This window comes from Mus musculus, chromosome 2, assembly GCF_000001635.26.
Source record: "Mus musculus strain C57BL/6J chromosome 2, GRCm38.p6 C57BL/6J".
Classification (NCBI taxonomy): domain Eukaryota; kingdom Metazoa; phylum Chordata; class Mammalia; order Rodentia; family Muridae; genus Mus; species Mus musculus.
Genome location: NC_000068.7, coordinates 6120213 through 6130364, shown reverse-complemented (window position 1 = coordinate 6130364; position 10152 = coordinate 6120213). Strand labels below are relative to the sequence as shown.

General features: G+C 47.2%; 1 protein-coding gene across 3 annotated transcripts in view; it reads left to right on the top strand.

Moving 5' to 3' along the window:
* The first annotated feature begins 73 nt into the window (after nucleotides 1-73).
* Nucleotides 74-10152, top strand: part of Proser2 (proline and serine rich 2) — a 31799-nt gene continuing 21720 nt past the window's right edge. Inside the window, exons 1-2 of one of the 3 annotated variants that reach the window (XM_011238976.3) lie at nucleotides 74-323; nucleotides 536-737. The gene's annotated coding sequence lies outside the window, so the exon portion shown is untranslated. Of the gene's footprint in view, nucleotides 470-535; nucleotides 738-10152 lie in introns of all 3 variants that reach the window. The other 2 variants (NM_144883.4, NM_001159657.1) reach the window with 2 other exon arrangements.

Sequence of the window (10152 nt, the reverse complement as noted above, 5' to 3'; positions counted from 1 at the left end):
AGACCGAGAAGGCCTGACAGGCACAGCCAAGGGCTTTGGGCGCTGGCCCTTTAAGTATCGCGGGGACGCGCAGACTACCTCTGGCCGACTGGAGTCCGGCCGCCAGGAACGCGCGGCAGAGGTGCAGAGCGCTGGGCGGCGGAGCGCGCACGGCCGCCGAGAGCGCGCGGCGGGGAGGTGCTGGACGCCCTGGGGAGCGCGCTCCAGGCAGCCCGGGACGATCGGCGTGCGTGCGTGCACGACTTGCTGGCCGGAGGACGGCGTGAGCCCCGAGGGTCTCAGTCGGCGTGGACACCTGCGACCCGCGGAGGGGACTTGGCTCGGTGAGTTCCGCCCTACTGAGCGAGGCCAGGCCAAGCGCGGGACACCGGGAGCGGCAGCAGCTGTCGGGATCATCCAGGGCTCCCGGTCCGGGTCTTGGTAACTGGGGAAGCCCTTTGCGCGCAGCTGGGGCTCTGTCGTCGCCGAGGTCAGTGCCACCGGTTGGCCTCCATCCTGGGGCTTCGGGGATCGCGACGTGTGGCTTTTCACCTAGGGGTTTTCCCGAGAGCGAGAGTGGCTCGTGGCGTGTTGTCTGAGTTGAGTCTTTGGTCCCTTACCTTTCCTGGAGCGGACTGCGCGTGAGGACCGTGTCCTTTGCGAGGCTGAAACCCGGAGATGGCCAGAGCCACCTGTTAAACCAGTATCCTGAGCGAATCCTTCGGCAGGTTTTCCATGCCCCCGCCGGTTCCCCGCAGGTAACTGAATCGCGCGGGGATGTTTGTGTGGGTCTGCCGGGAGACCTGGGACGGTAGGGTTAGAAAGACCGAATATGTGGCTAATGAGACAGGGCTTAACAAAAGGCAGTCAAATAAACTGCAGCGTTTCCCTGAGACGGAAAGTTTCTCAACTTTTGTTTTACGGATTCTAAATTTAAGTAACTAACCCCCTCTAGGCACCTAACCACAGGACAACTCTGCCTGAACCTATTTGGTGCAAAGGAGACAATGAAGAGGGGTTTGTGTGTGTGTGTCCCCCTAAAGAGTAAAACTTTCGAGTCCCGCTGTGGGAAGATTCCCTCTGGCTCCAGTTTTAATAGATAACAACAAGAAGCTTTGTCCTAGAACGATCTAGAAATACCAAACCAGGTATTAAGTGTAAACTCTGGGAAGTGCTTGAAGGACAGACTCTTAGGAAAAATAATTTTCTGTGAGGTGCTCCAGTGTGTACTAAAACTTTGCCCTCATATTCCATGCCTGAATGTTCCAGATTGTTTTCCTAGGTGGAGGAGGTACTTTCGTTGGTGCGGCCAATGGTGCGGCCAATGTGGAAATACAAACAAATGCCCTATTTACTTGGGGCTGGGTGGGAAGGGTGGAAGTCGGGCTACGATCTTTCTTGCCAGGCTTGACAGCGTATGTATGGAATCTTCTGTATTTTCTTGCCCAGACCAGTAATAGCCTTTTTCTCGGTGACTGGTTCCTTTTAACAGTGACTCCAGTGAGCTTCTCACTGGAAAATTTTGGATCCTGATAATTTAAAAGCATTTTTCTCCTCTCACAGAAAACAGAAATTTGAAATTAGAATAAGTGGCAGTTATAAAGATGGGCTGTGTTTTTTGAAACTGAAGAGCCCCGTGGCACTTCGTTGAAGAGGGATTGGCCTGTTTTAATGCAGGCGTGGTGTGGCCCTCAGTTCCTTCATCCTTACATTTGTGGTCTCTTTCACCAGCTTCAGTGTTCTGAGCCCTGACTTGCGAATGCACATGCAGAATTTCTAGATAAGAGCCATATGGTCCAAACTGATTAAACCAGATCTGGTAATCCTGCCTTCGCCAGTGGCTGATGAGACACCTGGCCTCGGCTCCAAGGTTCTGAGACACCTCAGGAGCCTACAGTTGGCACCTTATGTTGATCTGAAGATCAGCTCAGGTAACTGATAGAGGCAGAGGACAGCCTTGAAACCTGAAGGGAGGACGTGGACGCTCTGGGTGGAGCAGAGCCCAGCACAGGAAATCCTCTGGAACAAAAAGTTGGAGTGTATCTTCTCTGAGCTGTTATGGGATGGATGCCAGCGGCCTCGGGGCCATTTGTAGGTGCCAGGGGAATCCTAGCAATCCTAGCAGCATCACAGAACTTGAGTGCTTTGACGGTCAAGGGCAGCATTTGTTTCTTCTTGGGGGTTCAGTGGTGGCTTCCTCATGGGTGTCCAACAGAGATGGCTCCCTGTCCAGTCTCTGAAGGCCTCTTGAGCATGCTGAGATGGCCTTCTCTTTGTATAGTGGCATCCCTGATAATGGCTTGTCTGTATGAACCACAGTGAAGTTTCTCCTCTCAGTAAAGCCCTTGCTTCCTCCCAGGGTTACAGCATCAATCTTGAAATTTGAGAGAATTTAACGAAAGATAGTGTTGTACTCACGGTCTGTGCAGCCTAACAGCCTATGTTTCTGGAGCAGAATCTGGTAGGTCTTTTTGAATGCCTATCACCATACTAGATACCTTGGTGCCGGAAAACCCGATTCTCATTCATCACTCTCTCCTGCCTGTCAGATTTTAGCTGATGCTGCTCTTGAACTTGATGCCTGGCAGAGGATCACCTTGAACTTCCAGTCCACCTATCTCTACCTCCCAAGTGCTGAAATGATTCTCATTAAGAAAAAAGAGTCTATTACATTTATTTGTGTGTGTGCATGTGTGCACATATATGTGCATGTGCCACAGTGCCCATGTAGAGGTCAAAGGACAATTTACATGGATGGGTTCTCTTTTTCCACCACGTGAGCCTCTGGTGTAGAACTCAGGTTGTCACATTTGGTGGCAAGCACCTCCACCCACTGAACCATTTCACCTGTTCAGTTATCATTTTTAATATAGTAAAATATAAAGTATATACATCTTAAAGTCTACTAAAGTGCGACACTGAGTATATTAATAGTGGTGTGTAGCCATCACACCTGTCTGATTCTAGAACTTTTCCATCACCCCTCCCCATTAAACAGTCTCCCTTCCCCCCAGGGGAATGAATACCCATTCATTAGTGGCCCCTGGTGGCCACTAACCTGCTTTCTGTTTCTTGGTTTGCCTATTCTCATACAGATGGAATTGTAAAGTATTTGGCCTCTGCAGTTTCAAGATTTGTCAGCAGCATATTGGTCCTTTATCCCCGCCCCCTTTTTTTGAATACACTGTGTTCCATCACATGTGTAGACCCCGTGTTGCTTGTTGAGGTCATCCTAGTGGTAAGAAGTCGTATCTCCTTGTGAGTTTGATTTGCAGTTGCTAATGACTAACAGTGTTGAGAAGTGTGCTAACTGGCAGGACGCGACGTGTGAGCATGCGCATGTGTGTGTGTGTGTGTGTGAGAGAGAGAGAGATGGGGAGTATATACACATAAGAGGTGGGGGGGGGCGGTGTCTAGTGTCTTCCTCAATCATTTTCTTTTCTTTCTCTTGTTATTGCTTCAGACTGTGTCCCTCTCTTTCCCTTTGGACCTGGAGCTAGGCTGGCTTGCCCACTGAGCTCCAGATAGCCTCCTGTGTCTTCCTCCCCCAGCCCTTCATGCTGTGGTTAGAGATGTGTACCAATGTGGCCAGCTTTTCCGAGGATGCCTGGCGGGCACTTTTCTAACTGTGATTTCTTCCCAGTCCTCATCCCCAGTTTGTTTGCTCCTGGTCAACCACAGCTTGACAATATTACCTGAGTACCGAGAGGGGGCACAGTCATGTGGCTGTTATTTCAGCATATTGTTTTAATCACTCTGTCGTTAATGATCTCTTACTGCGCCGAATTTATTTATAAGTTGAATTCTATCATTGAATATATGCGTACACAGGAAAAACGTTTCCTATGGGGTTCAGTGTGCTGCTCTGTAACGTGCATTTGTTGAGGTTCTTGGAGCGTGTCCTCTGCAGCTGAGGAGAAGGCTGCTGAATACATCATTATTTATTGTTTTTATTTTGCTTTATTTATTTGTGTGGGAGAAAGGTGTATTCATTGTCATGATGAACATGCAGAGGTCAAAGGGCAATTTGGGGAGTCAGTTCTTTTCTCTCACTGTGAGCTCTGAGGATTGCACTTGGGTCAGCAGGCTTGCTCTGCGAGTATTTTGACAGCTGTTCAGCCATCTTTCTCTACGTCATTAGAGAAGTTCTCTCCTTCGTTCCTTTTGCATTCCTGTGAGCCAGACACCTAAGAGAACAACTCAGAGGTGCCAAGTTTAATTTGGTGCCAGTGCACATGAGCAGAATATCATGGCAGCAGAGTCTGCTGGAGGTGGACAGGAAGCAGAGAAGGAAAGAAAAAATGGAGAGTAGGAAGGGCCCTGGGACAAGATACCCACAAGAACCTGCCCCTGCGACCTACTTCCTGCAGCCGGGCCACACTACCTGATGGTCACAGAAACTCCCCAAATAGCCTCACCTGCTGGGAACAAAGCTCCCAACACTGGAGCCCTGTGGAGACACTCAACGCCTGTGCAAATTGTGGTTCTGTTTTGTTTCAGTTTTTTTAAGTCACCAAAACCATGCATGGGACTGCAGTTTGTGGATCGGGTTCTCTCTCAACCCTTTGTTCTGTTGTGGGCTGTTTTGTTTTTCCACTTTCTCTTTGAAAGTACTTCTCTTTCTCAGGGGCCAATTGTCTGACTAGTGCTATGAAATACTTAATCTTCTACCTGTCTACCTGTCATCTGAAACCCTGGGGTGTTCATCTGTTTCTTCAGTAGTTTTTGTAGATGTGGCTGAGCCCTAAAGTAGTCACTAGGCAGACAAACAGATATGTACAGATTACAAATCTTTATTTTATTCGTTTGTTTGCTTGAGACAGAGTTTCTCAGTGTAGCAGTCTTGGCTGTCCTGGACTTGCTCTGTAGGCCGGGCTGGCCTCGAACTCACAGAGATCCATCTGCCTCTGCCTCCCAGTTGCTAGGATTAAAGGCGTGGGCCACCATCGCAGGCTACAAATGTATTTCTAAACTGGACAGGCAAGGAGAGAGAGCCACATTCCATTGGGACTCAGGAGCCCCACAATTTGGGCTTCATCACCAATAGCTGTGTGACCCTGAGGTTCCCCACTCGGAGCTTTGGTAACTGGGTTCCCGATCTGTAGTTTGGGATAGGAGTGTGACCTCTCTCTCAGGGCCTCTGTAGGCCTTGAAATGCAAGACTAGATTATTAGTTCTCTCCTGCTTCCCTTTACAAACTCGGTTCCCACTGATGGTTTAATAGTTACTTTGTACACATTGATTATAAGCTTTTTTGTACATATTGATTATAAGCTGGGAGGGGGTTGCATTTAGACTCAAACAGTGGCCCTTTGCTGCCTTCTGAAATGGGACATTGTTTTTTTCCGGAAAGCTTCAGAGGAGTGAAAGTTTGAATGAACCCCTAGGTTCCTCTTACATGGGGCTGGGTGTGGAGTGGTTCGCAGAGTGCTTGCACAAAGTGCTGCTTGTAGTGGGGGGTGGGGGGCCTGTGATCTCAGTGCTACAGAATTAGAGGCAGTCCAGTCGGAAGTTCAAGGTCATCTTCAACTACATATCAAGGCCAAGGCCAGCCTGGGCTACATGAGACTCTGTCAAAAAAAAAAAAAGCCCTCTCTCTCATGCACAGCACATTAGGAATTGTTCTAGAAATTTCGATTAAAGAAAATAAGAAGCTGTGCAGTAGTGGTGCACACCTTTAATCCCAGTGCTCGGGAGGCTTTCAGATTTCTGTGAATTCAAGGCCAGCCTGGTCTACAAATCCAGAACAGCCACAGAGAAACCCTGTCTGAGATGAGAGAGAGGGAGAGAGCAAGAGAGAGAGTGAGAGAGAGAGAGAGAGAGAGAGAGAGAGAGAGAGAGAGAGAGAGAGAGAGAGAGCTTGAGCCAGGCCCTGCAGGAGGTCTCATGTGAGCTTCGCTTGTGGTTCGGATTCAGATCTGTTCGTTTGAGATAAGATGTAAGGCAGATCGCCACCACGTCCAGTCTAACCAGGTGTTATGAATACTCTAATAAACAAACTCCACGGTTGAAAGCTTCAGGTGAGAATTTTAAGCTTCCCGGGAACAAAAGGCTTTGTAAAACAAGAAGGTGCAATTATTGCTTCTGAGTTACAGGAACTGTATCTTATCTCACCAGGCAGCACGTAGTGGGTGCTCGGAAGGATTTTCGGAATAAAGCTCATAAAATTCTTTCTCAAATGAATAGCTTAGTCTGGGTTTTCTTCTGTTTTTCTAACCTTGCCCCTGATATCTGGAAAGAAAATAGGCTTTTTGTATTGTTTTTTTTTGGGGGGGGGTTGTTTATTTTAAGACAGGGTCTCTCTATGTAGCTCTGGCTGTCCTTGAACTCAAGACATAGCCCAGGTTGGCCTTGAACTCACACATATCTGCCTGTCTCTGCCTCTGAGTGCTGGGATTAAACCACACCCAGCTAAAATAGACACCTAAAATGTCAGTTTTTAAAATAAGAGCTGAGAGAAAACTGGAGACTTCTGTCTGGGCAAAGACTCAACGAGGCTGTTATAGGTGAAGTTTTCATTATTAGGGACATCAGATCTTCATCTCTTACTCAGAGATAGCACACTAGTGAGAAGAAACCTCCACCCCTGCATTGTTACTCCCTGAAGGCTCCCTGGTCAGCTTGTTTGCCTCAGTGTAGGCCATTGGTCACTTTTACTAGATGTGACTTTCGCTCCGGTGTTACCTCCTATTAGTAATTGAAAGTATTGACAACAGAGAGAGTTTGAAATTATTATTGTTTTTCTACACTGCTCTGAAAGAGCTTTCCTAAAAAACAGAAATCTAAATGAAAGCACACCTGTGCTTTCAAAGATCAAATTAACAGTCATCTTGCCTCTCACTGAGTATCTATTAGGGTTTAAGGTCTTTGCTTTTTACATAAAACATGTCAGAAGTTAAGATCACACAGCCAGGTCTGATGGCACTGGTCTCTAATCCCAGCTACATGGGAGGCTGAGGGAGGGGGAACACAAGTTCAAGGCCACCTGGGCTATACAGAGTGAGTTCAAGGCCAGCCAGTGAATGTAGACCTGTGTCAAAATAAGCGCGTTTTTTAAAAGGCTGAGGATGTGGCTCAGGGCATGGAGTGTGCTTATCCAGCATGCCTGAGAGAGGTTGCGTTCAGTGCTGTGCGGGAGGGAGGCTACAGGGAACCCTGTGTAAGGGTCAAGGGTAGAGGTTGTGTGTGTGCTCCTCTGTGTGCGTCTGCAGTAACCTTGGGTCCAGTTGTCAGCACTGAAAACAAGCAGCAGCGTGTCTTTATATAGTAAACCCTGGCCTTAAACATCTCCTGCTTCAGCTTCCTCTTACGTCTGAAGCTCAGTGGTGGTGGAGCCCTTGCATTGCATGAACAAGGCTCTGGGGTCCTGGCTTTGAACTCTCATACTGCTAAAAACAAAACAAAAACCTAAGGCCATCGCAGGAAGGTGGAGAGTTTCAGACCAGCCTGAGAGCTGTATTCAAGACCCTGTCTCAGAAACAAATCTAATTTTAGGATTTCCATCCCGCTCCTCGAGAAAGTAAGATGGCTTTAGAGTTTTAAAATGTGTGGTTTTAGCTGGGCACAGTGGTGTATGCCTTTAACCCCAGCATTTAGGAGTTGATAACAAACAGATCTCCTTGAGATTATACTAACCAAGGCCACTTAGTGAGACCCTATGGTGGTTTGAATATGCTTGGCTCAGGGAGAGGCACTTTTAGAAGGTGTGGCCTTGTTGGAAGAAGTGTGTCACTGTGGGAGTGGGCTTTGAGACCCTCCTCCTAGCTGCCTGAGGACTGTTTGCTCCTGGCTTCCTTTGGATGAAGACATAGAACTCTCAGGTCCTTCTCCAGTGTCAAGCCTGCCTCGCCATGTTCTCACCTTGATGATGATGGACTGAACCTCTGAACCTTTGGTCATGGTGTCTGTTCACAGCAGTAAAACCCTAAGACAAACCCTGTGTCAAAAAGTGTATATGCTGGGGATGTAGTTAAGTAATGGATATTCATGATATTTGGTGACAAATATCATCTAAAATGTGACTACACACACACACACACACACACACACGTAGTTGCAGTGGTAGAATATGAACAGCAAGACTAAAAGGATGAAGCAGAGAGGGCAGTAAGACGTAGAAGTTCAGGGCAGAATGTAGTTCTGTTGGTAGAATGATTACCTTGCATGCAGAGAGCCCAGGTTCAAGCCCAGCACCAAAGAAACTGGGCATGGTGGTGCCCTCGGAAGGTGGAGGGAAGAGTTGCAGTTTAAGGCCTTCACATGATACATATCGAGTTTGGAGCTAGCCTGGGCTACATGAGACTAAGTCTCAAATACTTGCATGTGTGAACTGGGGGTTGGGGGAGAGGAGAGAATATGGATATTCCATGGAGGAAGGAAGGAAGGAGTGATAAGTTTGATGCAGTATTGAGCTGGATTTAGAAGGCTGGAAAAAGCAACAGGAAGCCGTGGAGACTGGTGTTTTCTGAGAAATAAATAAAAGGGTCTGTGTTGTGGATATTTGGATGGAAGAGGTAAGGACGGGCTAGATCTAGATGGCTCTGAGTCTGTGTGCCTACAGATGGGTCCTTGTGGTGTTCATTAGGAGAGGACAGTCTGCTGGCTTGATAGGTCTGCACCTCAAGAGCAGTCCGGAGTCGGAAGGGCTGCTGGAGAACTTGGCAGGTCGCTGGCGGCTGTGGGAGAGGAGAACGAGAAAGCTTTCACCTTTCTGCTAGGTCAGCTTGGGGGTTTCTGAATGGACAACTTGGGTGTGGGAGGAAGAGGAGGCGCAGACTCTGGCTTGCTGTGGAAAGTCACACTGCAGTTTTTCTAAGTAAGCTGAGAACTGTGCTCAGAGCTAACCAGTGTCCTGTGATGACTTAAGTAAAGGTGCTTTGAGGGTGTGGTTTATAATTTATTTTTAATGGAAAAGAAAATAATCTAAGGATGACTAAAATTTTTTTTAATTCTTTCATTTTTTGAATAATGGAAAAGGGTGTTGGGAGTCAGTTTTCTATAAAGAATAGGTTAGCCTCTGGGAGATGGTGACTGAATGCCTTGCATCCCAGCACTGGGGAGGCAAAGGCAAGTGGGTCACTATGAGTGCCAGGCCAGCCTGGTCAACAGATGGAGTGCCAGACCAGGGCAGCCAAAGCTATACAGAGAAACCCTGTCTTGAAAAACGACCAAACCAACCCAAAGAGTTGATTTACTAAAATGATAAGCAGGGTGTCATTGCTTCTTCTTTTTGTGAACTCCGTGTTATAAAACTCATTCTTGTTAACACACATTAGCTTCACACACAGAGGAATCAGCCCAGCCAGATAGACTATGAACGTAGGGTTTCCATCTTGCTGTAAAACCAACAAAATGCCTGTCACACAAAGCCACTTGGGTGCCTGTTCAAAGGAACAGATGTTGTCAGGAGCCACTGGCCCAAAGGCCCACAATGGCCGCTCTGTGCTTGCCTGTCTCTACTTCATCTCATGACTTTCATCATATGTAAAGCCCACTCATGGCAATTGGCCGGGACCATTCTAAACAGTTCTACTGTGAAACACTTGCATTTTAATGTCCTTGAAGGTCAAGAAAAAATCCTCATATCTTTTAAGAAGTCATTTGGTCATTATGTCATTGAATCGAGATTTTTCAGGACCGAGTTAAAGATTATTTCTTTGCTAGGTTGTTTTGTGTCCGAGTTTCTCAAAATCCTCGTGAGTGAGGGAAGGAAGGGCAGAGGTCACCCTAGGGTCCTGCTCTGGTCAGAATGTGTTTTTCCTATTTATTTAAATCTGGGTTCTCTGTATTCATGTCTTTTCTGTGATCCACTCTGTTTATTTTTTTGGTCCTGCCCAGCTAAAGTTGGGATGAATTCGGCTCATTATGTTTCTTCCTCCTTTTCTGACATCACAAGCGTTGGCTGCATCCTGGGACCGTTTCTAACGTCCCTCCTACCACATAGCTCAAAATACTTTCTAATATAAATAGTTTGCAAGAGTTATTTAGTACCGCGTTTTTAAGGTATTTTTTAGACTTTATGTATATTTATATGTATGTGCCGTGTGTGTGTGTGTGTGTGTGTGTGTGTGTGTGTGTGTGTGTCCATCCTCTGAGGTCAGAAAAGGACATTAGTCCTCAACATGAGGCCTGAGAACTGAACTCAGGTCTTCTGGAAGAACAGCAAGAACTCTT